Below are 27,338 nucleotides of genomic sequence, written 5' to 3'. Positions count from 1 at the left end.
CCCCCAGACCCTGATCGGAGGCGTCTGTCTGCAGGATGAAAGGACGGGAGTAGTCAGGACTGATTAACACGGGTTCGGACAACAGGGACTGCTTGAGGAGGCCGAAGGCTTGAAGCAGCTGGGGAGTGGGTTGCTGTAACTTCTCTTCTGTTCGGGAGGCTTTTCTCAACAGGTCGGTCAAGGGAGCGGCTATTTGGGAAAAGTTGGGTATGAACCTCCTGTAATACCCCAGTAACCCGAGAAAGGCTCGCAGTTCTCTCTTGGTATGAGGGAAGGGTATGGAGTGAATAGCCTGGATCTTATTGTTTTGAGGGCGGATGACCCCTTCTCCCAACAGATAACCCAGATACTTTACACTTTGGGCCGCCAAGGTGGTTTTGGCAGGGTTGATGGTAAAACCGTGTTTACCAAGGGCGTGTACTACTGTCTGCAAATGGTGTAGGTGTTGTTCCCAGCTGTCACTATATATGACAATGTCATCTAGATATGCCCCGGCATAGCCGGCATGGGGTCGTAAGACCAGGTTCATGGCCCTTTGGAATGTTGCCGGGGCCCCATGGAGCCCGAAGGGCATCACTCTGAACTGGAATAAACCCTCAGGGGTTGAAAACGCCGTTTTCGGTCGGTCTTCGGGTTTTAAAGGGATCTGCCAGTACCCCTTGCACAAGTCAAGGGTACTGATATATTTGGCTTTACCGATGCGCTCTACCATCTCGTCTACGCGAGGAAGGGGATAGGAATCAAAGGCAGAGATTTTATTCACCTCCCTGAAGTCGATGCAGAAACGAGTTGAGCCATCTGGTTTGGGTACTAGAACGATTGGGGAATTCCAACTGCTGCTGGACGGTTCGATTATACCCATCCTCAGCATCTGGGTCGTTTCTTCTTGTATGACCGCCCTTCGTGCTTCAGGGATCCGGTAGGGTCTCTGTCGCACTATTTTCCCTGCTTCGGTGTGAATGGCGTGCTCCACAATGGTGGAGTGCCCGGGCAGGGAGGAGAATACTTCTTGCACAGAGGATAAGGCTTGTCTAAGGTCCTGTTTGTTCCTTTCCGGGAGGTCCGGATCGATACAGCCCTCAAAGGGGAGAGAGGGAGTGGTTGTTAGAACAGGGATGGGTCCTACCCACTGCTTCAACAAATTAACATGGTATATTTGGGTGACCCCTCGGGTGGTATCGATATCGAGTTCGTATGTGACGGGAGTCACCTGTCTTAGGATAGGGAAGGGGCCCTGCCATTGTCCCAACAGCTTATGGTCGGAGGAGGGTAGAAGCAACAAAACCAGGTCTCCAGGGTTAAATGAACGGGCCTTGGTTCCTTTGTTGTACTGTTGCTTCTGGGAGACCTGAGCGGCTACCATGTTTTGTCTCACTATTTCTCGGATTTGGGTTAAGTGGGTTCGGAGATTGTCGACATATTCAGGGAGAGGACGGGTTCGATCAGGCTCGGCTTCCCATGCCTCGCGGGCCATGTCTAACAGAGTCCTAGGGGCTCGGCCATATAACAACTCATATGGGGAATATCCGGTGCTACTCTGTACCTTACACCGGATCGCAAAGAGGGCAAGAGGAAGCATCTCTTCCCACCTTTTACTCTCAAGGCCTAGCAGCTTTTTGAGGGTGGTCTTTAGGGTGGCGTTATAGCGCTCTACCAACCCATCTGTCTGGGGGTGATACGCCGAGGTCCTGATCTGTTTAATACCCAGATGTGCACAGACCTGACGCATGAGGGAGGACACAAAAGGCGTACCCTGATCTGTTAAGATCTCCCGAGGGAACCCTACCCTACTGAAGATGGAGATAAGGGCCTTGGCGATGTTTTGGGTAGTGGGCTGTTTCAAGGGGACGGCTTCCGGGAACCTGGTGGCATAATCCACCAACACCAGGGCGTATCTACACCCCGTCCTGGAGGGCAACAGGGGTCCTATCAGGTCCATCCCTACTCGGGAGAACGGCACATCAATAAGAGGAAGGGGCTGGAGCGGGACTCGGGGGGGCCGATATCGGCTATTTTTCTGGCAGACCGGGCACTCCCTGCAGTATTGCTTTATTTGACCATGTACGCCCGGCCAGTAGAATTGTGCAAGGATTGTTTGCCCCGTTTTTTCATCACTGAAGTGCCCACCCAGCAGGTGACTGTGGGCCAGATATAGAACTTTATCCCGAAACATTCCCGGGATGACCAACTGGGCTGGGAGCTGTGGCCCCCCTTTTCTGTAGAGAAGACCATTCTTACGAAAAAAGTAAGGACCTACATGCAGGGGGTCCTCATTGTCCAGAGCGTGATTCCAGGCTTCTTGCAGCACGGGGTCCTCTTGCTGGGTGGCGCGGAACTCGCGGTCGGTTTCCCAGGGGTGAACATCAACCTGAGCAGGATAAGCCCCAGTGAAGGTCCTTTTCTCTCTTTTCTTTTGCTTCTTGGATTTTCCAGGCTTTGAAGGAGAGTCTGCTGATGGCGTACCCTGGGGAAACGGGGCCTCCGCCCACCACCTCTTTAGGGAGTCCGTAGTGTCTTTCAGGAGGCGGGGAAGACCACTGTAGTCACTGCCTAATATGAGTTGTTCAGGGAGGTTAGGGACCAAACCGACGGTTAACATTCTACCTTCCTCGGCCTGTTGTTGTACCCGTACTTGGGCCGTCGGATAACTCCGGGTGTCTCCATGTACACATTTGATAGCGACCGTTCCAGTTGGTGGTCCGATAGGATGGGGTAGTTCCTGGGGTCGGAGGACGCTATGTCTACAACCCGTGTCGGCCAATGCCATCAGCCGGTGTCCCTCAATTCTCACTGGGCAGCGGAACGGCGGAGGGCTGACTTCGTCGGTGAGACACACATAGTTCCGGGCCATCCCGATGTCCATGGGCTCCTCTCTTTGGGGACACACGCGGGCTATGTGGCCATACCCTCCGCAGTGATAGCACTGAGGACCGGGTGGGTTAGGCCGAGGCATGACGGGGTAGGGCATCAGGGGAGTAGGATCAGGTCTTCTGGCCGTGGGAGGAGGTCTTTGTGGACGTGCGTGGCTGCCATGGGGAATCCGTGGATGTGGTTCCTCTTTGACCCGTTGTAGCTCCTGGGCTCTGCTATAGGCACTGGCTATCTCCACCGCACTGTCTAGGGTTAGGCGGGCGTGTTGTCTCACCCATTTTTGGGTGGCCGGATGGAGAGACGCCAGGTATTGCTCCAGGTATATTTTAGAGAGGATGTCCTCTTTGGTAGCTGTGGCAGGCTTCAACCATCTGTTTGCCAGGTCTTGTATCCGGAACGAGAGAGCCCTGGGCGTTTCTTGGGGTCCCTCTTTGGCCTGTCGCAGACGAACCCTATACGTTTCGTCATCGATTCCCAGCCTCTCTAGTATACATGTCTTTATGTCTTGGTATGGAGTCAGGCCCTGGACATTGGCCTGTTGAAACGCAGCCTGTAGTTCCCCAGTCAAGAGAGGCCCCAGATAGTGGCCCCAGCGATCCGCAGGCCACGCTGCTGCCTGAGCTAGGCGCTCGAAGTTTGTAAAAAATAATCTGGGTCTTCACCCGGGACATTTTTTTGGAGGACGACTGACGGGAGGGAGGTAGTGGGTCTTTGTTGTCCCATGACCGTGGTCAGTTTTTCTAGGGCTTGGTCCTGAGCGGTCCCCTGTCCCTTAAGGACGTCATGGAGTTGACCCCGATCGTCTTCCGCGGTTTTCAGGAAGCGTTCCATCATTTTGCCAAGCTGCTCTTGACTCTCTGCTAGGTGTTTGACAGCGGCCTCCATGCTTCCGGCGGATCCCACTTCTGACACCACCTGTGAGACTGTGGGCTGGGCGGACCGGAATAACAGGCTGGGAGGCCAAATGTAATGAGCTATGTTCAAGGATTTATTCGATTGATATTGTACACAATGTCTGGGTTCAAAGAGTTTTCCAGGGAAGAAGCGCCGCCGAGAAGCACCCAGCCGGGAGGGTGTGGTTGTTGTGGGAATCTCCGGGTTGTGGTCCTCTGCGGGGCTGATGTCATCAGGGTACGGCCGGTTGATGGGTCTCCTCGGAGATAAGTAAGAGAGTACAGGGGTTAGTCCCGTCCAGTAAGGACTGCTGAGTACTACCACCGTCACCGGGAAGTGAGGGGCCAGGTCAAGAAAGTGGGGAAGGTGGGAAGGGTAGGTAGGGACAAGACCAATCCGCAAGCAGGAGGGGAGTGCGAGGGGGTGTCCGGGGTGAGTGCGAGGGAGGTAATTACAGTGCTCGTGATACGTTTCTTAAAGGCTAAGGCGAGTGCAGGGTGCTCGTGAGGCTCTATATACAGTATGGTACAAGTAATCACAATATTTACACTATGGGACACGGAGAAGGATAGAATGTACTCACGTGCCCCGCCGTAACTCTCATCCGAGTTACGGCCGCTCTCCAGCCACCTCCGGAGGTCGCCACCAATCCTCCGTCCACAGGTCTTCTTCCTCGTCCTCTTCTCCGATCTCCGCCTCTTCTCCGCTCTCTTCCTTCCTTCTGCTCTCCGTCGGGGGTTCCGCGCCGTTCGCTGTCTCCTGCCACGAGTCCGCTGGGCTGAACGATGTTTCCCCGTTCCTGCCGTCTTTTCTGTGTTCCCGGCGGACCTCAGTGGACGTGCTTCCGGTTCCGGATGGGACGGGTTCGTCGACAGGAGTTCCGCTTCCGGGTTCCTGCTGTTCTGTTTCCGGGTCCTTGGGGCTTAGCGGATCCTGTGGGTGAAGAGAGGATGTCCGGTGACCAAGGGACGCTGTTCCTCCCGGAGTGGGGGTTTGGCCCCCCCGACTACAACGTTCTTCCGAAGAGGTAGGGACCCCCGGTCTTCCACAATCATCAACTCCAAAAAGGAATTTATAAGATCGGAATTGGATAATGCCAAAAACAGACCACGGAAACTCTTTGAAATCCTGAAGCAACAATCTAACAAACTAGCCAAAACAGCTCATGAAAACACAAAAACATCTCTAAGCAGCGAGGAATTTTCAACATTTTTCACGAAGAAGGCCAAATCGCTTGAAACAGAGCTCTTAAGCACAGCGAATAATCTCCCCATCCAACCATTGACTACGAGCGATCCCAACTCGACTAAAGTGTGTAGCAAAACAAAAAACAAGGCAAATTGGGACACATTCGAATTATATGATCAGAACACGATCGTCAAAACGCTCTCGAAAATCAAACCTAACAACCACTACCAAGATCCTCTACCCACGAAATGCTTAAGAGAAATCAGCCATATTGTGGTGCCAATCTGGACCAAAATAATAAATGCATCATTATCACAAGGGATCCTCCCAGACTACCTAAAAACAGGTCAAGTTGTTCCTTTGATCAAAAAACCGACTGCGGATGCTACAGACCCGAATAACTTTCGACCAGTGACCAACATCCCTTTATTGGCCAAACTAATTGAGAAATGCGTGCAGGGCCAACTGAGCCAACACATCACTAAGTTCTCCCTACTAGATGAAGGCCAATCAGGATTCAGATCAGGGCATAGCACGGAAACAGCGATCCTCCATATTGTTGATGACGCGCTACAGGCTCTTGATCGAAATCAAGCATGCTTACTAATTCTCCTGGACCTATCATCGGCATTTGACACAGTAAATCACGAAGCATTACTGGCCAGACTACAGGACAGGATGGGAGTGTCTGGAAATGTGCTGAAATGGTTCGAATCTTTCCTACGGAACAGAACACAACGATTCCTGGTCAATCAATCAATTTCACCACCATGCCCTAACTCAATCGGAGTCCCACAAGGATCGACATTATCCCCTGATCTGTTTAACTTGTATGTCGAACCTCTTACAGCAATTCTCAGAAACTCACAGATATCTTATCATATGTATGCGGATGACACACAAATATATATAAAGATCGCCTCCCTTGAAGACATTGAGCTAATGAATGAAACTTTAAAAATGGCATTGCAATGGTTAACTACCAATCATCTGAAGCTAAATGCTCAAAAAACAGAGTTCTTACTAATCTCTCCACCAAGGAGCGTTACGGAAATTAAGGAATGGACCAAGTTGGTGACCGCGCTCAACTGCACTCCGACTCTAGTCAACTCAGCTAAGTCGCTAGGAATTACTTTAGATGAGAATCTTGACATGAAAGCTCACATTAATTCAATGGCAAAAAGCGCCCGCTTCCACCTGAACTACCTAAGAAAATTGAAACCATTCATCTCTGAAGCAGATCTGAAACTGGCAATCCAATCTTTAGTCATCTCTAGGATTGAATATGGTTGCACCACCTTAGCGGGTTTACCAAAATAATCCACAGCACCACTAAAATCTTGCCTCAACACTGCGGCGAGACTCATCTCCGGATCAAGGAAGTTTGACCACATATCTCCTCATCTGAAAGCATTAAACTGGCTACCTAATGAGGCCAGAATTCAACTAAAGATAGCATGTATCACCCATAGAGCGCTCCACCACAATACTCCTGGATACCTATCCAAGAAAATTGAGCTATCAGGAGGCAACAGACCGGCTAGGAGTGCCAAGGAGTTGGTGCTGCGTCCAGCCATCTTCAGAAAGAAAAAAACTTATGACAGAGCGTTCACAGGAGCTGCCCCCAGAATCTGGAACTCACTCCCTCCAAGCATTAGGAAGACTCCTAATACCTCAACATTTAAGCGAGAAGTGAAGAGCTTCTTAATGAGTAAATACCTTACATAGAGAAGTTGATGGATCATTATGGGATCGAATTCTGTCCTCAAACAAAACACTTACGTCATCAGAAAGAGAAGGATCGACGAGAATTAGATGAAAGATAAACGATGGTTCAAAACTGACGACATTCCTTGTAACTAAACTGTATACCAACTGCTACCTCATGTCAAAGTGAACTCATACAGTTATCTCACATCCTGAAACTATATAACCTCCTACCTCATATGTATGACGGAAATGACAAATGACATAATTTCATGCTTTAGAGTTACTTCGTATTGTAAAAGACTAACTTGAATGGAATGTAGTTACATAAGCACTCACTAAAGCCATATAATTATCTACCTCATATCTATATGTTGTTTAATGGTTACCATCTTGTTAATATTTATCCTACTTCTATGTAAAGCGCTCTGATACCCACGGGTCTTGTTCGCGCTATACAAAACTTTTCAATAAATAAATAAATAAGAAGCATTTCATGAAAGGTCATTATCCATATATGTGGCGCACTTTTGTTTGGGTGCCCGGGCCTAATTTGAATCTCAATCTGACCCTTTCTGCACCCTGGCGATTTAGCCTACGAGGGCGTGGGGGAGAGCACCTAAGAGCCTAGGCACACAGAGTCTGCCAGTCTAGGTACCGGTGCAGCTAGTGGCTGGAGCTCAGCACCCCCTTCTTCTTGTCCTCGCCACTTCATCACCTCCCCTCTAAAAATTGCACGAGCCTGCATAAGCCTGCACAGAGGTACAGATTAGTACCCCAAGGGATTAAAAATAAAAATAAGCTGCTAACAGTATTGGGGGATATGGGCTTTATGCCCTGATTGAGTGGGGCATCCCCTGCTTCTTTTTCTTTTGTTTTCTTGTGGTTCAAACTGTTGTAAGAACACCAGTGGCAGGATCCTGGTGTAGGAACACCATCTCGTCCTCCCCATTACCTCGCCTGCACATTGTCAGGACCTCAAGACCAAAATCCATAAAAATCCATAAAACACCATAAAGATGTAAGTCGTAAAAAGGCTATTAATGGGAGCTCAATGCCAGGAGTCAATGGCATATTGTCCTGGGTGACCCGAGTGGCAGGGCTTCCTGTGGTCTTACTCTGACTGTTTCTGGTGTAGGCCCGGGGTGGAGTTCCTGCAGATGGTGTCCTGGATAGCAGCGCAATTTAGGCTCTACCCTTCTACGTAACAGAAGTGCAATGGTCATGTACAGATTACACTATATACGTGAGATTTAACTTTATTAACATGAAGTGTAGCATTTAAACACATCATTGTAATGGATGTATGAAGGTACAACGCGTACCGTTTCAATGCGTGCCTTTACAACGCGTCTTTAATAACGCAAGTCGTTACAACGACTTGCGCTGTTGGGCGCGGATAGTGAATAGTATAATTTACTATTCTAACACCAGTCCCCGGGGATAGTAGGGAAGGTGTTGGAATAGTAAATATACTATTCTTTGTCCTTTAGCGCCCTCCAGCGCAAGTCGTGGTTACGACTTGCGTTGTAAAGGACGCGTCGTAAAAAAGCACTGCGGGGTAACATTCGCGTTGAAAAGGATGTTTCCCCATTGTAATGAATTCACTGTAGAAACTAGAGACTCATAAACGTGTGTAAGTTAAATTTCCATCTAATTATGAAAACATGTAATTTCTCATTCACATTTACATTTGTGTTTCAGTTTATACTGCATCTATTAACATTTGTTGCATATGTAATCATGAACCCTTTTATTAATGTTTGCATTCATTCTGAAGTCACCTGTGCATGTATAATCATATTTTCAAAATGCACATTAAATACTTAACTAAAGTTAGCTCTTTAAAAGACTTCTACTGGAGTTTTCACTGTGCCTACACCTTCCCACACTTCTGAATTCTTTTGAAACCTTACCCAATGACTCTTTTGATTCTCAGATTTAGAACTTGGGATAGAATCTGCTCATGTTTAGTGAGGAGGATCAGAGTTTATTTAAGGAGCACCAACTTCTATTTCTCAGTATGCGTATTGCTGTGACTGTGTTCATTGCATGTCTTATTTATTTTATTTATTTATTTATTTATATTATTTGTAGAGCGCAACACTCATCCCAAGGGATATCAAGGCGCTGATGCTAGAACTGATAAATCTGCCAACCTGGCGCTAGTATGCTGATACTGAAGGTTTGGGGAATAGATGGGTTTTTAATTTTTCCCGGAACTGAAGATAGTTAGAGGTATGTCTTAAGTCTTGAGGAAGCTCATTCCACATCTTTGCTGCTAGGTAAGAGAATGAGCGACCTCCTGTCCTTGCTTTATTAATGCGTTGTTCTGGCGAGGGCTGATTGAAGCGATCGCAAGTTTCTAGTGGGAACATAAAATTCGATCTTTTCCTGAAGTATTCTAGGGCCTGTTTTGTAGAGAGCTCTATGAGTATGGCTGAGTAGTTTGAAAACTGTTCTCTGGCGCATCGGCAGCCAATGCAATTTCTTTAAGCAGTCTGAGGCGGAATCAAACTTTCCCTTATTGCAGACAAGTTTTGCTGCTGATTCTGCAGTACTTGTAGGCGTGTGAATAGATGCTCATTCATGCCTATAAATAAGGCATTGCCATAGTCCATAAGACTGACCAGCAAAGCTTGTGTTACCGAGCGTCTGCAGTCCAGTGGTATCCATGAGAACAGTCTGGCTAAAAGCTTGAGGATAGCGAAGCCTTTGCCACAGAGGGGTCGCACATGATCCTTCATGGTCAGGGCGGCGTCTATAATGATACCCAGGTTTTTTGCGTGTTGTTTTGGGGTGGGGGCCTTGCCTAAGGTGGGTGGCATAATCTATTTTCTGCATGGATACATGATTTTCATGATTTTGGTCATTGATAGTCTGCTCGCTGTGAATTTCATGCTTTCTGACTTTGATGAGAACTAGATAAAGGTTTTCAAAACTTCCTGAGTCTGTGGTTATTATAAAGAGTGCAAATCTTATTATAAATGTTATTGTATTTTTGGTGACTGCTTATCTTTTCAACTAGCTCCCTGATCCATTGTGATCATAGGTACAGTGACAAGGATTGGTAAGTCGAGTATAATAGGAAATAGGTAGGAACGAACTGAGTTACTGGTTATAGAGTGTAGGTTACCCGATTAAAACAAATATGGTAAATTAAATTTATGGGCCCGAGTGTGCATATGGTAAAATTATTAGTCGGGTGACCTGCGCGCTCTAACACCTTGTAAAGTGGTATACCATATACCCAGGGCCTGAAAATGAAATTCTACTAGTGGGCCTGCAGCACTGATTTGCCTGTCTCAGGCCTGTGTGTATGCAGTTTACTGCCATTTCAACTTGCCATTTAAAACCTCTTGCCAAGCCTTAAACTCCTCTTTTATAAAACACTAGCGTCCCGTCCCGACGTGGTCCGGGTATGACAGACATGTCTGCAATTAGAATGCGCCCCAGCGATATGTGCTTCTTGCCGTCCTGTCTGCAATTAGAATGAGCCCCAGCGATACGTGCAGGCACCGACGCGTGTGTACCTGCTCTGAAGTCCAGCGATATGTGCCTCTTGCCGTCCTGCCATGCACATCGTAGCTGGGCTCTGCATCCACAACACGGCATGATGCACTAAGACGCCACACGCCGCCACTCAGCCGCCAAGATAGGACGCTATTCACACGCTCCAAACGTCACCCGACGGCGTACTGATCCGCCGCGATAGAACGCTATTCACACGCTGCAAACGTACGCACACACCCACCTCAGAGCCGGTGCTACTTCCAGCGGACTACTTTGTCACACAACTTGCTTTGTCCCCCCCAAAGTATATGTTGCGCCGGTGTATAGCCTATGTCCATCTGCGGTGCCTCACCTTTCCAATGCTGCATGCTCCGGTTGGCGCTGTGGTTCCGGAGCTTACCCGCCTCAAAGGTTTGGTCTCTCTCTTTATTATATTAGTATGGATAAGTCACCCCTACAATAGGTAGCTCTAGGGCAGGGAGCTGTGTAATTAAAAGGTAGGACATGTCCTTTTAAGTTTTACATGTTCTGGTAGTGACAACAGCTAAATTCGTTTTTCACTACTCCAAGGCCTACTACTCTCATAGATTAAAATTGGGAATTACTTAATACACTTTTGAGCTGTAATTGCTGATTAGAGAGGAGTAGCTGTGTCATTTTTTATATCTCTGAAATAGTAATGGTAACCCCTATTTACTGTTCAATTGGACTTAACATTAGTAGTTTAGAAATGCCACTTTTAGGAAGTGAGCATTTCTCTGCTTTTACTGCTCTGTGTGCCTGCAGCCTGTATCAAATACACAGCTGGGGTGGGTGACAGCTACACTTTGTGCATTCCTTCTAGACAGCCACAAACACAGGAAGGTTAGGTGTGTCTGAGCACTCATCTGCATTCTGATGGCTCTTCCTGGGCAGGAAAGGAGGGAGGAGAAGACGCTTTCAACTGAATATGTAGAATCCTGTCCCCAAACAAAGGGTTGATTACTCCTACTGTAGCCAGGGCTGCGAAGAAAGGACCTCTGTGCACTTCAAAGACCCTTCTTTGAAGTCACCCCCACTTCAAAGGCACAACTGGTTATAAATGCTGGGTCTCTGACCCCATCAAACCACACACTACTGGACTTGTGAAGAACACTGTCAGGAGGAAGTCTTGCTGTGATGCTACAAGCACTGCCCCTCTGCTGGACTGCTGCTTTGGAAGAATTGTTTTTCTGCTGTGCTAACCTGCTTCCTGCTACCCTCTGTTCTGCTGAGGAAAAGGATTGGACCCATCACACATGAACCCAGACTGACTCCAGGGGCTTGCTGGCTTGCCCCCTGTTCTGGAGTCTATGAAACATCAAAGACTTCCTGCAACCCTGCAGCAGCACCTGGAGTCTGCCACCTGTGAGTCCCCAATCTGTCAATTGGTGCCAACCCTGGAAGAACAAATTAACAAACCCCATCCCCCTATCCCCCACCCTGCACCCCTGCAGAAGGCTACGGCCTACCCCCCCCCCCAGCAGCGTGCCTATCGCCCTAAATGAGAGACCCGAAATATAGAAGAAGAGAAAAAGGAAAAAGAAGAAAAAAGTGGAGAAGGGCCATCGAGCTAGCTACCTGACCCCCCCCTCACCCACCGCGCACAGTAAACATCCCAAAAGCAGGATCAGGACAGCCACAGTAAACAATAATCATCAATAGCGCAATCAATAACATCCCCGCTGAGTGTCCCCCAAGCACCATCAGCCAACAATGAGTTCCACTATGTCCTAGACGATCTCACCCCTGGCCTTGTCTATCAACAGTACCAACATACGTCCATCCAGCAATCGGCACCTTGAGCAGTGCGGAGGGTCCAACCGATCCGGGCGGACCGGGCAGCGCCGTCACTCTATGGGACTGTAGCCCCCAAAACCCAGCCGAATATATATGGCGGAAATCCGTCTGTGTCAGTATCGACACCGGAAACAACCTCCAGTCCGCGCACCATCTCACCAGCCAGGAAGAGAGAGTCACACAATTCGGTAAGCGTTGAAACGCCGCCAGGGCAGTCCAAACCATAGGTCGATGTTGTTTCTTCAGCCGCCGAACAGATAAGGGCCCCGACGAGTCACTCACATATACAACAGATCTATCCAAAGCGGTATCATGAACCGGGTCTATTGGCTTCTCCACAAACGTAGGCGTAGCTGGAGCATTCATCACTGATGCAGAAGCGGGCACATCGGCACTTCCTTGAGATCGAACCACGCCGATGTGGAGCGGTGGGACAACAATGGCGGCCATCCTTCTCCCCAGATCCCGGGCGTCTCGGATCAGAGTCATTTGCAGAGTTGTTAACGTAGCCAGTATATCTCTGGACGTGGGCTCTTTCTCGTGGTGCCAGACCCCAGGACTCTCACAGACCGCGGCTTCTCTGCCCGGATGAGGTGTGCGTCAGAGGGTACTATCCGCCATCTTAGCTGATCCGGCCTCGTCCTTCTCCACCTCACCTCGGGACCGGGCCCCACACCAGGGAGGATCAGGAGTCACCACGGGGATCCCGAAAGTCAAGGCAGGTTTCTCATCGGAGGGTCACCAAAAGGCTAAACAAAATCTCCGCCACTTCCTGGGAGCTGCCCGCCGACTCCGGAAAAAGTCGGTAGTATGCCCGGACAAAACACTGAATGGGGGGCCAAGTGTCGTGCACACCCCTCGACCCTGCAGTATCGCACTGCCCACAAGGCTCTCCGCTAGCTGAACAGGGTCGGCACTGTCGCCATCGGCCATCAAGTCTTCGGTTCCCACCGGCCGACTCCTCACCTTCACCAGAGGCCGCTGTTGTCGCAGGCGCGGCCGGCCACTCTCCTCACTCGAGACCCCGGTCCCAGCTACGTGAAGGCCGCAAAACAGTCGGGGACATTGCAACGGGTCTGCTGCACGTAGAAGCCTCGGGAGCAAACGGTAAGTGAAAGCTGTCCTTCGCCTACTTAAATATGCCGTTGCAGCTCAGGATGGTTGCCAGGATGTATGCGCGGGGTGAGAAGGCTCACGGAGCTGAGCGTTTACGCAGCCATCTCGGTCGCCATCTTGGCTCCTCCCTTAATTGGCTTTTTGATTATTCGCTAAAGCATATTTCTCTCTGGAGAAGCAGAACCTGCACCTGAAGTCACAGATTTTGAGCTGGACATGTTCGAATCCTATACTGTGGCCCACCTTAAGGATTTTTGCAAGGCGTTTCATGTATCTTTGAGAGTCTTCATCCAGAAATTGGAACAGGAGAAAGCTTTGAGAGGCTGGACAGAGGCCCAAAATGCAGGGACTGATGTCCCAGAAGAGGAGGTGCAAGAAATAAATTGAGGAGGAGGAGGTCCAATAGCCCCGTACTTACATGTTTCCACTCAAAATATTTCCTGAAAGACATAACTTTTTTGCGAGCACACTTTTTTCCCAGTGTGCACATGCAACCATGCAGGCTAATTCTTAATGCATTGTACCGTCTCACAGGCACACGTGTATCCAGGCACGCATATGCAGCCATGCATGCTATTTCTGGATGCACTGTACCTTCTTGCAGACACTTGTGCATACCACCATGCATAGCCAACAATGCACGCTATTCATGCACTATATCTTTCCACAGACAGACATAAATGCCAGCATTGCACAAAATCCAATAGAGGCCAAGGGTAGGTTAAGCAAACAGCAGCAGAACTTTACCACAGTTGCCCAAGTGGCACCACACACGTAAAAATACCTGTTTACTCTACTGGTCAGTAAAAACACATATGCTGCTAATACTGCGCACATGCGGCGTAACTCCTGGCCAAGGCAGTGGCCTTCCACCACTTGAGGGTAACACTTTGGGTGCCCCTCCCGGTCTAAGCACGCCGCATGCATGATACAGACCTAGGTCATAGCGCATGTGCCTGATCTGTGTTCACTCATTCTGTGACTGGGTTCTCCAACTTTTTTCTGTAGTGAGAGCTACTTCTGATCAGTGAAAATCATTGTGAGCTACTGAAACTAAGCAACGCATGCATTGTTTCTACAACCCCCCCCCCACGCCCAGCTTCATTGACTTTAAGGCTTATGTCCATACAGCTTGATACTATGGATTGAAAAAAATACTTTGACTAGGGGCACTATGACAGGGCTGTCATGTGTGTCAGTGACAGCGTGGTCTTTGGGAAGTAAACACGTGTGCTGAATGGGATATATGTGTTTGGGTGACTGAGAGCCTGTGTCATTTGTACTTGTGGCACAGGACATACCTTTTGCCATATGTGCCACTGTTACATGTATAACACAAACATACAATCATTTTTTTAAATCAAAGAACTTTAAAGTGGAGAAAAATGTTCTGCAAAAACTTTCAAAGGATGCAACATTTTTATGCACTTTAAATGTAGATTTTCCTAGTTGTTATGACGGAAAGTCTTAATTTTATTAAAGACACAGAGGCGAGTATTATGTATCTAATCTTGCTTTATTGTAAAAGCAGCCAAGATAAGTAAGAAACCACAGTTCCCAGGGGCCAGGCGAACAGCTGGCCAATGGGAACGTGAAAAAACGATAACACAATGACCAATCACACCACAGTATAGAGATAAGAGTCACCACTGACTGCACAGCTTCCTCTTTTCGCTGACGAGCTGGTCAGATAAGATCGGAAAACAAAGGAACCATAACAATAACCAAGGAAAACGCCAAACTCCAGGAGCAGACATCTTGAATCAGAGGAATCCAGGAAAGGTGTCCAACATGAGTCTCAGGAGAAGGATCCAGACGTACATGAGGGGAGGTCCGTTGAGGCGAAGAATGGAGTAGGTGGAGAGAAGTCTTCCTACGACGATGCAGGCGGCAATGCCGGATTCGCTGAAGGGAGGGAGAACACAAGTTAGAAGTGTAGAGGTGGGATAATACTCGCCTCCGTGTCTTTAATACAATTAAGACTTTCCGTCATAACAACTAGGAAAATCTACATTTTATGGCAAGACCGGAGGCTCCTATTATGCTTGTTTAAAGCATATCAACAAAAACAGAAGCCACAGTATTGATTGGTTTGCAATAGAACATACGGAAAACATTATCATTGGTCCAATCTGCTGATCTCAGAATGTCCTCTAAACGGGAGCTTGCCCAAAAGGCCTTAGAGGCCATGGCTCCTCTGGTAGAATGAGCCCCGAAAACGGAGACATCAATGCCCGCAAGGGACATAAGCCACCGAACCCACCGGGCAAGGGTAAGGGAGGAGACAGGAAGGTGAGGTTTTCGGAAGAAGATAAGGAGTTGGGAGTGAGAGGGCGCTCTGAGATCAGAAGTCCTTTGTTCGTACACTTTTAAACACTGTCCAACACATAGCTTAGGGTGTGCAGGAAAATAAGGATAAAAAACAGAGTCTAAATGAGTTTTTGTCCGCCTGTGAATCTGGAACACAACACCTGTAGGGGAAAACTGACGAGCAGAAACATCTAAAGCTCTAACATCAGATACACGTTTTATGGAAATTAAACACAATAACATTGTCAGTTTAGCAGATAACATTTTGAGAGAAAGAGCAGAATTATCTGGCCAATCAGAAAAAAGTTTGAGTACAACTGAAACATCCCATAAAGAGGAATACTTAGCCAACGGAGGTTTGGAACAGTGGACTCCTTTCAGCAGGTGTGGAAAATTAATATGTTTTGGTAAACATTATCTGCGCCATCTTGCCTTTTCCCCGGATGCCACGCTTTCGTCGTGCACACCCGCCATTTTAGGTGCCTCGATCAGAACCACCCTCTGCACGCCACTGGCCCCCAGCATAGCCCTTCACCCTCGCAAAACCCGCACGCTGACAACCCCCCCCCGCTCTCGCATGCCTTGGGTCATAAACCCCTCTCCAGCGCAGCTCTGCCTCAGAGCCCCATCCTGTTCCCGGCGCGACACCTCCCTTCATTCCTTTCATGGTCCCAGGCCCTTGGATGCAAAAACCCCTTTTCCTGTGCCCGTTTGTCTTCCTCGTTCCCAGGCCGACACCTAGCTCTGCCGATACTGCTTTTCGCCCCTCCCCGTACAGTAGAAAGCTTCCCTCATCAAAGGACCCCCGAGTTGATCAAAGCCCCCACCCTATGAGATCCGATCGAACCCCCACATTCCGTGAATCGGCGGAATGTCCAGCTGCGCGATAATCATCACCTATTGTGACCGGGGTGGGGACTTCAACTGTAAATGTGTGTGGGAACGGGCCTGTAGGGGAGATTCAGAGGATGTCCTTTTATACTTCAAAGCATTACAAGACTGTTTTACCTGCAATAAAATTTGGTTAACTGTGTATAAGAGGCCAGGCCTCAGAGATGCGGGTAGAGCACCTCGTGACGATACTTGCTGTCCGAACTGATGTGTTCTCCTCCGGAGAGAATAAACCTTGTTTCCTGCCTTCCCGTCTCCAGCGCCTGCCTCTTGATTGGTTAATGTTCTATGGGTTCAAGTGGCGACACCGCCGGGCAATTCTTAAAGATCTCTTGTTCATCAGTTGTCCGTGACCTTTTTAACAATTGGCGTCCCAAACGTGGGGCCCATCAGCGACTCGTGGATCCAGTGGGAGAGGTCCTGACGACAGAGTGAACGACTGCAGCGATCGGGAAGTGCACCTGTCCGATAGACCCTCGTCTGACAGCCGATCATCCGAACTTCACTGGTTCCGAACAGACCTCTCTCGAGTGATCTATGGTCCTGACTGGGAACCACCAGGAGTGCCGCGAGGATTACGAAGAAAAGAGGACGATCGGGCGCTGGATTCGGAAGACAAGAAACTGTCCATGCGGTCCGGGTAAGGTCGTGTAAACACGACGAATGGCGAAATTTTTTTTTTATTTGAATTGTTTAGAAAATACTAGTATTACTCTTTTTAATTTATTTGGAGATCCACTGTCTGCAAACGGAGAAACAACAGGCTCTCTCTTTGCAAGCAGTAGAGGATAGGTAATGCAACCGCCGCGCCTATCTTTCTCCCCCACTGATTAATTACTTGAAACTGAACTATTGTTCACAGATTGTCTTCTGGAGATTCTCTGTCTACAAACAGGAAAGGGCCCCCCCTCCCCTCTTTGCAGATAGTGAAAGGGTAGGTAACGCAGACCTTTGCGGGCCTACTTATTCTCCCCACTGAACTGTTTTGACCGAACATTTACTATTTGATATTGGTCCATGAGGTATTCACTGCCTGCAAACAACGTAGAATAGGAATATTCTGTCTAGTCTTTGCACACAGTGATAAGATAGGCAGTGCTGACTTTTTGTCCCCATTGTGCTCCGTCATGTCTGTCTTCTCCCCACTGATTGGTAGCCTGTTTAGCCCGGACCGCCTATTAGAGATGAACCATCCGGCTCCACTGGAAGGCACCCCTAATAAGGACATGTTCATGAAGCATGGATTGATCGCTATAGCCTATAACAAACTGTGGCATAAATATACGAAAAAGGACCGAGAAAGTCAGTGGCCACTGATAGGATCCTTTGATGATGCCAAAATAAGCGCGCTAGAAGCAGCCCTTGGTAAAAATAAAACAACGCCCACTATGCTCGATAGTTTCGGCATGTGGCGCAAAGAAACTGAACAACGAAAAAAGAAAACCGAGAGTAGGTTGGGAAAAGAGCTGCGAAAAGCAGCCCACCTAGCTGCTCAGAAACTAGAAGGAGAGATAAAGGAGAGAGAGAAAGCCAAACAGAAACTAGAAAGGGAAACATCAAGCCAGTGTCCGGTTAGAACGTCCTCCACGCTCTACCCTGATTTACCCTCGAAACAACGAGCCAATGATGATCTGCTGTTAGGTCCTCCGATCATCTACATGCCCCCTCCATATGCCCCTTCCCAACCCTTAGCACAGCACCCACCACCTCCAGGTACAGACGAGGGTACCGCCGCAGCTTCGGCCCCCGTGGCCTCTGTACCGGCCGAACCACTTGTATTAAATACTACGCAAACGACAACGTTAGACGACCCTGAGACCCGAAGGGCTGGTTCTGCAAGAACAAACAGACTAAGCAAAGATGAGCGAACAGGGATCGACAAGATAGCAAGGACACTGGTAGAAAGGAAGGAAGGTGAAGGGTACATCACGGATATGTTTAAATCGTATACTGGGAGTCACAGACGACATTTTACCGTACGACTGTGTTACCATGTCTTGAACGCATACGAGGACCGATATCGAGACAAAGGTCCCGAGAGCCTTACGACTCTGTACCGGAAGGTCGATATCGGGGATGAGGGCGAGTGTGATGTAACGGACCTCCTTATGCGTACGCTTGAGGTCTTCCGCCACCTCACTGAACGAGAGTCGGGAATTAAACCCACGACCTCCGTAGTGACCGAGCCACAAACTGAGCAATCTAACACCATGATGCGGATACGAGAGGCTGCCCCTTACTGGGTTCCACCACGAGGTGCAGGGACTAACGATGATACAAACCACCCAGATGCAAAAGGAAGGGTAGTGTACAACTGGGTCTACCAGCCTTGGGACCGGCAAGAGATTCTGACATTCCGGAAATCTCTGCCTGACCTACGTAAAAACCCCACGGCCTTCTACACTGAATTGGGTACAGCCCTAGGTTCCACGATCATGACCCTGGCTGACATCGACTTGTTTTTCGGGTTATGTCTACCAGCTGATGTGTGGAAGCAAATCCGAAAGGTCGACCACCTTGAGCTGTTTGGACATACCTGGACACAACTCGATACCATCGATAAACAACGAGGACCTGGCAAAAGCCTATAAAATCCATCCTAGACCTTCCAGATAAAATAGTGCTGAAATTGAAAACCCTGATCCCAGAAAAGAAAGTGGACTGGTCGATAGTAACGGCCTGTCGCCAGAAACCCCAGGAGGATGTATCGGAATACTTCTCCCGGTTTGAAACGGTGTTCTCCGATTACAGCGGCCAGGACATGACCACTGCAACCGGACACCATCTGTTTGTCCAGAATTATGTTAAGGGTCTGTCATCGGAGGTCTCTCAGAAACTGCAGGCTAGCGAGAGTAGTTGGGCAGCCTCCAAACCTACGGCTATCCTCCAGATGGCCCAATATTACGAGCATCAGAAAAATGAAAACGATAGGGCAACAGAGAGAAAGAAGAAGGACTTGAAAGAGAGGGTGATGATGGCCCAACTGCAAGGGGTGACTATAGGCCTAGACCAATACCGGGGAAACTACCAGACGAACGCCCCTAAGGCTGCACTTCCCCAGGACCGCACTTTGACTCCCCACACCGGACGTACAGACCTTAGACAGGACCAGTGCGCTTTTTGCAAAGGAACTGGCCATTGGAAATCCCAGTGCCCAGTTCTTTTGGAAATAATCAGAAACAAAGACCCCAAGGACATAGTAAATGGACCAAGAAATAAGGGACAACAGCGAGGGCCTCCAAACGACACAACTAACGACAGATCAGGCAGACCAAATACATTTGATCGACCCAGACAGAACCAATACCAGCAATCTGACTACGATGACGCCCACGACTTTGCATAGGACTGCCAGGGGCAAGGGAGGGATCCAGTCGAGCTCTATGTTGACCAGCAAGGCCCTTACGTCACTGCTAAGGTCCTGGGTACCAAGTCTCCATTTCTGGTAGACACTGGCGCAACACGTAGTGCGTTATCTAAACGACTGATTCCGGGGGCACCCTTGTCTGGCTCACTTATAACATCGACAGGTTTCGATGGAACGCCCTCCACTAACCCTTTGTCTGCCCCGATCCTCTTTGACATAGAAAATAACACCACTGACACCACGTTTTTGCTCTCCTCAAATAGCCCTGACGCCATTATGGGACCTGATTTATTAAAACACTTCCGAGCGACAATCAGATGTTCTCAAGACGGAGTTCGAGTTTTCCTTTACGACAACCCCGTTCTGCTTAGACATTGCCCTCCACGACACATGTTTTCCATCACCGATGCCGACACCTCCCTGCTCGACACCCTGCCTCCGTATCTGTGGGCCAAAACGGATTCGGACGTAGGGCGCATGTTGATTGACCCAGTACACATTACTGTCCAACCCGATGCAACACTCCCGAAACTTCCACAATATCGGATATCGCCCGAGGGCGAGAAGGCATTGGTGAAGATTATTCAGTCACTAATAGATGCAGGAGTGGTAGAGGAAGTGGTAAGCAACGTTTGCAATAGCCCTATCTTGCCCATCATCAAGAAACAGGGAGAGGGAGATGAGAAGGCATACCGTTTTATCATCGACCTTCGAGAGATCAACAAAGTGGTAGTACCCCAGTACCCTGTGGTCTCAGACATCACCACCATCCTGACTTTGATTCCTTCTACTGCCACCACCTTCACTGTCATTGACCTTAAAAACGCATTCTTTTCCATTCCCATCCACCCAGACAGCCGATATCTCTTTGGCTTCACCCTAAAAGCCCGCTCATATAGGTTCTGTCGAGCACCCCAGGGCTACACAGAAAGCCCTAGCATCTACAGCCAGGCCCTCAAGAGACAACTGGATCAAGTCCAGTTACCCGATGGAGTGGTGTTAGTGCAATATGTCGACGACATCCTCTTGGCGGCCGACACCACTCCACTGGCAGTTACAGCCACCATTCAGCTCCTGCGCTTCCTTGCGGAAAATGGCCACAAGGTCTCCAAGAAGAAGTTGCAATTCTGTCAACCCCAGGTCACTTACCTCGGCCACCTTTTGTCCAAAGAGGGAAGGAAACTCACTCCTGATCGAATCCAAACCATTCTCGACACTCCTGTCCCTAAGACCCAGAAACAGGTTCGCTCCCTACTAGGCCTCACCTCTTTCTGCCGACAGTGGTTACCAAACTTTAGTCTCGTTGTGAAACCGCTGCTTTCTCTGCTAGGTAAAGATGTCCCCTTCCCACTCCCTTGGACCCCTGAGTGTCAAACCTCCTTCATGGAACTACGAGATGCCCTTTGTTCGGCCCCTGTCTTAGGTACCCCCGATTACAAAAAGCCCTTCTCCCTTTACACTCACGAAAGGGAGGGGTGCGCTTTATCTGTCCTGACCCAGGCCATTGGCCCAAAGCAACGACCGTGCGCTTACTTCTCTGCCACTCTTGACCCTGTAGCCAGAGCCTTGCCTGCCTGCCTTCGAGCTGTAGCTGCCGCTGCAATCTCTATCCGACAGAGTGAGGGGATTGTACTCTCGAACTCCCTCACGGTACTGGTGCCCCATGCAGTTGACACCCTCCTGGACCAAACCAAGACACAACACCTAACGAGTGCACGACTGACTGGATACGAACTGACTTTGCTTGCACCCCACATCACCTTGAAAAGATGCACCACACTGAACCCGGCAACTCTGTTACCGTTGCCAGAGAACGATCCCAATGTGCATCCCGTACATGACTGCGTGACTCTTACGGACGAACAGACTAGAAGTAGGGTTGACCTCAGAGACACAGCTTTCCCTGACCCTGACGGGGAGCTGTGGGTGGACGGTTCTTGCATCAAGCTCCCCGACGGCACCACTTCCGCTGCCTATGCGGTCACCACGGCCCGAACTGTAGTCGAGACAGCCCGCATCACGCAACGATCCGCCCAGGCAGCAGAACTGATCGCCCTGACACGAGCCTGCATTCTGGCAGCAGGAACCACAGCGAACATTTACACCGACAGCCAGTATGCCTTCGGGGTGGTTCACCATTTTGGGCTCCTTTGGAGGGAAAGGGGGTTCCTGACCTCACACGGCACCCCCATTTTGCACGGGGATCTAGTCTCCGCCTTGATCGAAGCTGTCCTCCTCCCCAAGAAGCTTGCCGTCATCAAATGCCAGGCACACAAAAAGGTGACAGACGTTATTGGACAGGGAAATGCACTAGCCGACATCACTGCCCGAACGACAGCTGAAAACAGGACGACAACACGTATGTACGTGACCAGGTCACAAGCAGAAAAATGGACTGACGCTAGGGACACTATTAGAGACATTCAAATGGCTAGCACACAGCACGAACTGACTGAATGGGCACGGGTGGGGTTGAAAGATGACGAAGGCTGCTGGCGGACAAGAGATGCGAACAAATGGTTGCTACCTGACTCGTACCTGATTCCCATACTGACTATGGCACACTCCCCTGCCCACATAGGATCAGCCCCCATGATTGAACTTGTCTCCAGAGTTTGGCACAATGATAAAATCACAGACTCCGCCAAACGTCTGGTCCAACAGTGCTTGATATGCCTGCAACACAACCCCGGGAAGGGAACTGTAGTACCCCGGGGGGGATTTGGGGTCCCAGATCACCCGTTCGAAGTCCTGCAGATGGACTACATCCAACACGACAGATGTCAAGGCCTGAAATATGTACTTGTCGTGGTGTGCGCATTTAGTAAATGGGTGGAAGCATATCCAACCCGTGACAACACTGCTATGGCCACTGCAAAAGTACTGTTAAAGGAGTTTTTCCCCCGTTACGGCCTTTGTCGTATTTTATGGAGCGATAATGGCCCCCACTTCATAGCCGAAGTCATCCAACTCATCTTAAAGGGGTTGGGCATCAAACAGAAGTTCCACGCAGTCTTCCACCCCCAGTCTGCTGGACTTGTTGAACGACACAATGCCACACTGAAGCTTAAACTGGCCAAGATAGTGGCTACCACAGGTCTGAAGTGGCCAGACGCCCTCCCACTGGCATTGCTGTCGATGCGTTCCACCCCCACCAAACATCACTTGACACCTTATGAAGTTGTTTTCGGCCGACCCATGAGCGTCTGGTCAGCACCGAAACCGACTTCCATTCATGACGTCCCGGACGTCCTAATGTCTGATTATCTGTATAAATTGACTGAAACTCTGTCTGTCATTCATCAGCAGGTGCAGCAGGCCATCCCCGATGCTTCCAGGGGTCCGGGACACACCATCCAACCCGGGGATTTCGTGCTGACCCGAAATTTTCAGCGGTCGAAGAGTTTGGAACCCCGGTGGACGGGCCCCTGGCAAGTGTTAATCACCACCCGGACAGCTCTTCGTGTGGAGGGGAAAAGGCATTGGCTGCACGCACACCACTGTAAGAAGGTCTCCTCGACCCTGGCCACGACAGACAGCATCGACAACCAAGAAGAGCTCCTGAACAAGGATCGACCTGCTATCCTGATACCGAGGCACTTGAACTTTCGAGATTCTCTGATCCCACCGTGCCATCCAGAGAAGGGTATTTCCTGCGTCGAAAGGAGGGAGCTTCGGCTAAGTAGACCACAAACCAAGTTGAATCTCAGAACGGTGACCCAAAGCAACCAAGGGTTACCTGGAGAGAAGCTAACTAAGTCTGTGGTTCTGCCCACTACCGAGCACCTTGAAGATGAAGATGATGGAAGCGCCAGATAAGAAGATGATGGAAGCGCCAAATAAGAAGATGATGGAGGCAGCAGGAAATACCCATTACAGAAACCCAAGAACAGACAGACTCCACAGCTCAAAGACAATCGCACTCTTCATCACAATCCTTTTTTGCTTTCTCCTCATGACCACACTCTGGATTGTGGAAGAGAATACACCCGCTCACGAAACATTCTTGACCACCGCTCAGCCTACCACCATAAGGGAACATTATCTGATTTCGCTCTCTCCTCAACTCCGAGAGAGACGAAAGGAGTTTTGGAATAACTCTTTCGTACAACTACTTCACCAACACAATCTCGCCACCAATGCTACCAACTGTTGGATCTGTGGGTTGCTACCCCACGCCACTGGACACTCGATACCATTCATCCCTTCGCCCTTCTCAGTTCATGGCTCCTGCCTTGCTTGGCTGATCCTCCTGCAAGAAAGCTATAAGGACAATACCACCTCCAGCAAAACCGTAGCGCATTTCTCCCACGGGGTCAGGCGAAACAAAACAAAGACACACTTCTGCCCGCAGACCTCCAACGACTCAACCCAAATGGACATCCCTGCTAAAGAGCGAGTTGAAATGCAGGTGTTCAACAATCCAACCAGGCCCACCTTCTCCTATCTGCGGAAACGAACGGCCGCCACCTTGACTGTAGCCCTGTCAGTCATCAACGTCACAGGCCACCTGTGCATAGAAGGACTTGGGACACAGCTGGTGGGTCACAGTGCTTGCCGTTTTACCAGAACTTTGGACTCCATGGATCCACCTTCCTTTGTGTCGTCCCCAAACATGTATTTCGTCTGTGGCACAAAAGCCTACACCTGGCTCCCCAAAGGCTGGGGGGGCACTTGTTTCATCTCTTTCATCCTTCCTCCGACTTATGTGGCTCCAGCGAATCACCATAGACAAAAACGAGCCAAGGACATTGAGCAAGCCGACTCAACTGGGGCGCAGTTTCTCGATGCTATGAAGGGACTTGTTCCTCTTTTGGGTCCCGATGGCAAACAGTCGAGCCATCCGACATCTGACTCAGGCAGTTGAGACCACAATGAACATCACCGCTGGTATCTTTGCTAACAACACCGCCGAGCTTCAAGCGGTCCGCCTGGTGGCCCTCCAGAACCGCCTTGTCCTAGATGTTGTTCTTGCGGACCGTGGTGGAGCATGCCGCATTATTGGGTCCAGCTGCTGTACATACATACCGGACAACTCGCCCTCAGTGTACAAGGCCATCGAACATCTTCACAGACTCTCTTCAGAAGTCCACCAGGATCAGGAAGAATGGTCACTCGGTGGTTGGTTCTGGAACACTGTTAAGACCTGGGGCTGGAGACTGTTCACCATTATCCTGATTCCTGTAGTTGTAATATGTGGTCTATGCTTAGGAATCCAATGTCTGCCACCCCTGTGTTCATTATGCGCAAACTGTATTTGCTCTAAGACTGTGGACTTTGGAAACGAACGCATGGGAGCTTTATATGATACCGAGGTTAAGAATTTGATGAAGATTGACATTGAGTAGACAAGTTGGCTAGATATGTTAAAGGGAGGACTGTGGAAAATTAATATGTTTTGGTAAACATTATCTGCGCCATCTTGCCTTTTCCCCGGATGCCACGCTTTCGTCGTGCACACCCGCCATTTTAGGTGCCTCGATCAGAACCACCCTCTGCACGCCACTGGCCCCCAGCATAGCCCTTCACCCTCGCAAAACCCGCACGCTGACAACCCCCCCCCCGCTCTCGCATGCCTTGGGTCATAAACCCCTCTCCAGCGCAGCTCTGCCTCAGAGCCCCATCCTGTTCCCGGCGCGACACCTCCCTTCATTCCTTTCATGGTCCCAGGCCCTTTGATGCAAAAACCCCTTTTCCTGTGCCCGTTTGTCTTCCTCGTTCCCAGGCCGACACCTAGCTCTGCCGATACTGCTTTTCGCCCCTCCCCGTACAGTAGAAAGCTTCCCTCATCAAAGGACCCCCGAGTTGATCAAAGCCCCCACCCTATGAGATCCGATCGAACCCCCACATTCCGTGAATCGGCGGAATGTCCAGCTGCGCGATAATCATCACCTATTGTGACCGGGGTGGGGACTTCAACTGTAAATGTGTGTGGGAACGGGCCTGTAGGGGAGATTCAGAGGATGTCCTTTTATACTTCAAAGCATTACAAGACTGTGTTACCTGCAATAAAATTCGGTTAACTGTGTATAAGAGGCCAGGCCTCAGAGATGCGGGTAGAGCACCTCGTGACGATACTTGCTGTCCGAACTGATGTGTTCTCCTCCGGAGAGAATAAACCTTGTTTCCTGCCTTCCCGTCTCCAGCGCCTGCCTCTTGATTGGTTAATGTTCTATGGGTTCAAGTGGCGACACCGCCGGGCAATTCTTAAAGATCTCTTGTTCATCAGTTGTCCGTGACCTTTTTAACACAGGTGGCAAATCAAAGGATGGGTGCCAGCCGGTTTGCCATCAATAGGGGCATGATTGAGGGAAATAGCTGAACAATAAAGATTGATGGTACGATAAGACTTACCTGAACTGGCCTCAGAAGCCAAAAAAATGAACCACAAAATTCAGAGGGGCTGAAAGGGGATCAATATTCCTTTCCAGACACCAGCTTGCCCAAAGAGACCAGGTGGATTGTAAGCTTTGGAAGTCCCAGGGGCCCAGGCCTGGCTGATAAAGAGAGCAGCCTCTTGTGAAATGAGGACGTCAGGAGAGGAAGGCCGGAAACTTTCCAGGCCGACAGAGTCATGGAATTGTCTAGAATGAGGTTGTGTCGTTCGCCTTGGGGATTCAGAAGCAGATCATGGAAGGACGGAAGTAGTGCCGGAAAGTCTATCGCCATCTCCAGCAGAGAGGGGAACTACATTTGTGACTGCCAAAAGGGAGCAACCAGAACCAGGGAGGTCTATTGCCGAGGAATGTGAGAGAGCACTCTGCTGATCATAAGAAAAGGAGGGAAGGCATAGTTGAGATGGCGTGACCAATCCTGGAGGAAAGCGTCTGTTGCCAAAGCCAAAGTATCCAGCCGCCAACTGAAGAACCGGGGCAACTGAGAGTTGAGACGGTATGCGAAGAGATCTATGGAAAAGGGACCCCATTTTTGAGAGAGAGAAAGGAACACGGACGGACACAGCTTCCAGTCGCTGGAGTCTCTGAGAAATTTCAAATGCCAATCTGCCACCGAGTTGTGGTCTCCTGGAAGATACTCCGCCGTCAAGGAAAGCTGGTTTGACAGACAAAACTCCCACTAACTTTTCACCAGCTCTCCCAGAGGTTTGGATTTGGTACCCCCAAGGTGGTTGATATAGCGAACCGCAGAAACATTGTCCATGCGCAGCAGGATGGAACAGCAGACTCTGTTTTTTGAGAGGCTTTGTATTGCAAAGGAACCTGCAAGCATCTCTAAAGAGTTGATGTGCAATTTGGACTCCTCTTGAGACCATGTTACTCCAGTCGATATTGGACCACAACGGGCGCCCCAACCCGACAGGCTGGCATCGGATTCTAACACAAGATCTGGGGCCGAAGCGAAGATAGTGCGCCCGTTCCACGCATCTAAATGGTCTATCCACCATTGAAGTTCGGCGCGTGACTCTAAGTCCAGAGCGATAAGATCGGCGTAGGCAAGACCTTGGCGCAGATGCCTGAATTTTAAACGTTGAAGGGCACGATAGTGGAGCGGACCTGGGAAGATGGCTTGGATGGAAGAGGAGAGAAGTTCGACGATCCTGGCTAACGACCGTAGGGATAGAAGAGAAGTTTGAAGTACAGACGAGATCTCCGCTTTGATCATGGAAACCTTGGCCTGAGGAAGGCGGAGAGATGCTGCCACAGAG

The sequence above is a fragment of the Lissotriton helveticus genome, chromosome 9 (genome assembly GCF_964261635.1).
Source record: "Lissotriton helveticus chromosome 9, aLisHel1.1, whole genome shotgun sequence".
Taxonomy (NCBI): Eukaryota; Metazoa; Chordata; class Amphibia; order Caudata; family Salamandridae; genus Lissotriton; species Lissotriton helveticus.
This window is presented reverse-complemented; position numbering follows the sequence as displayed.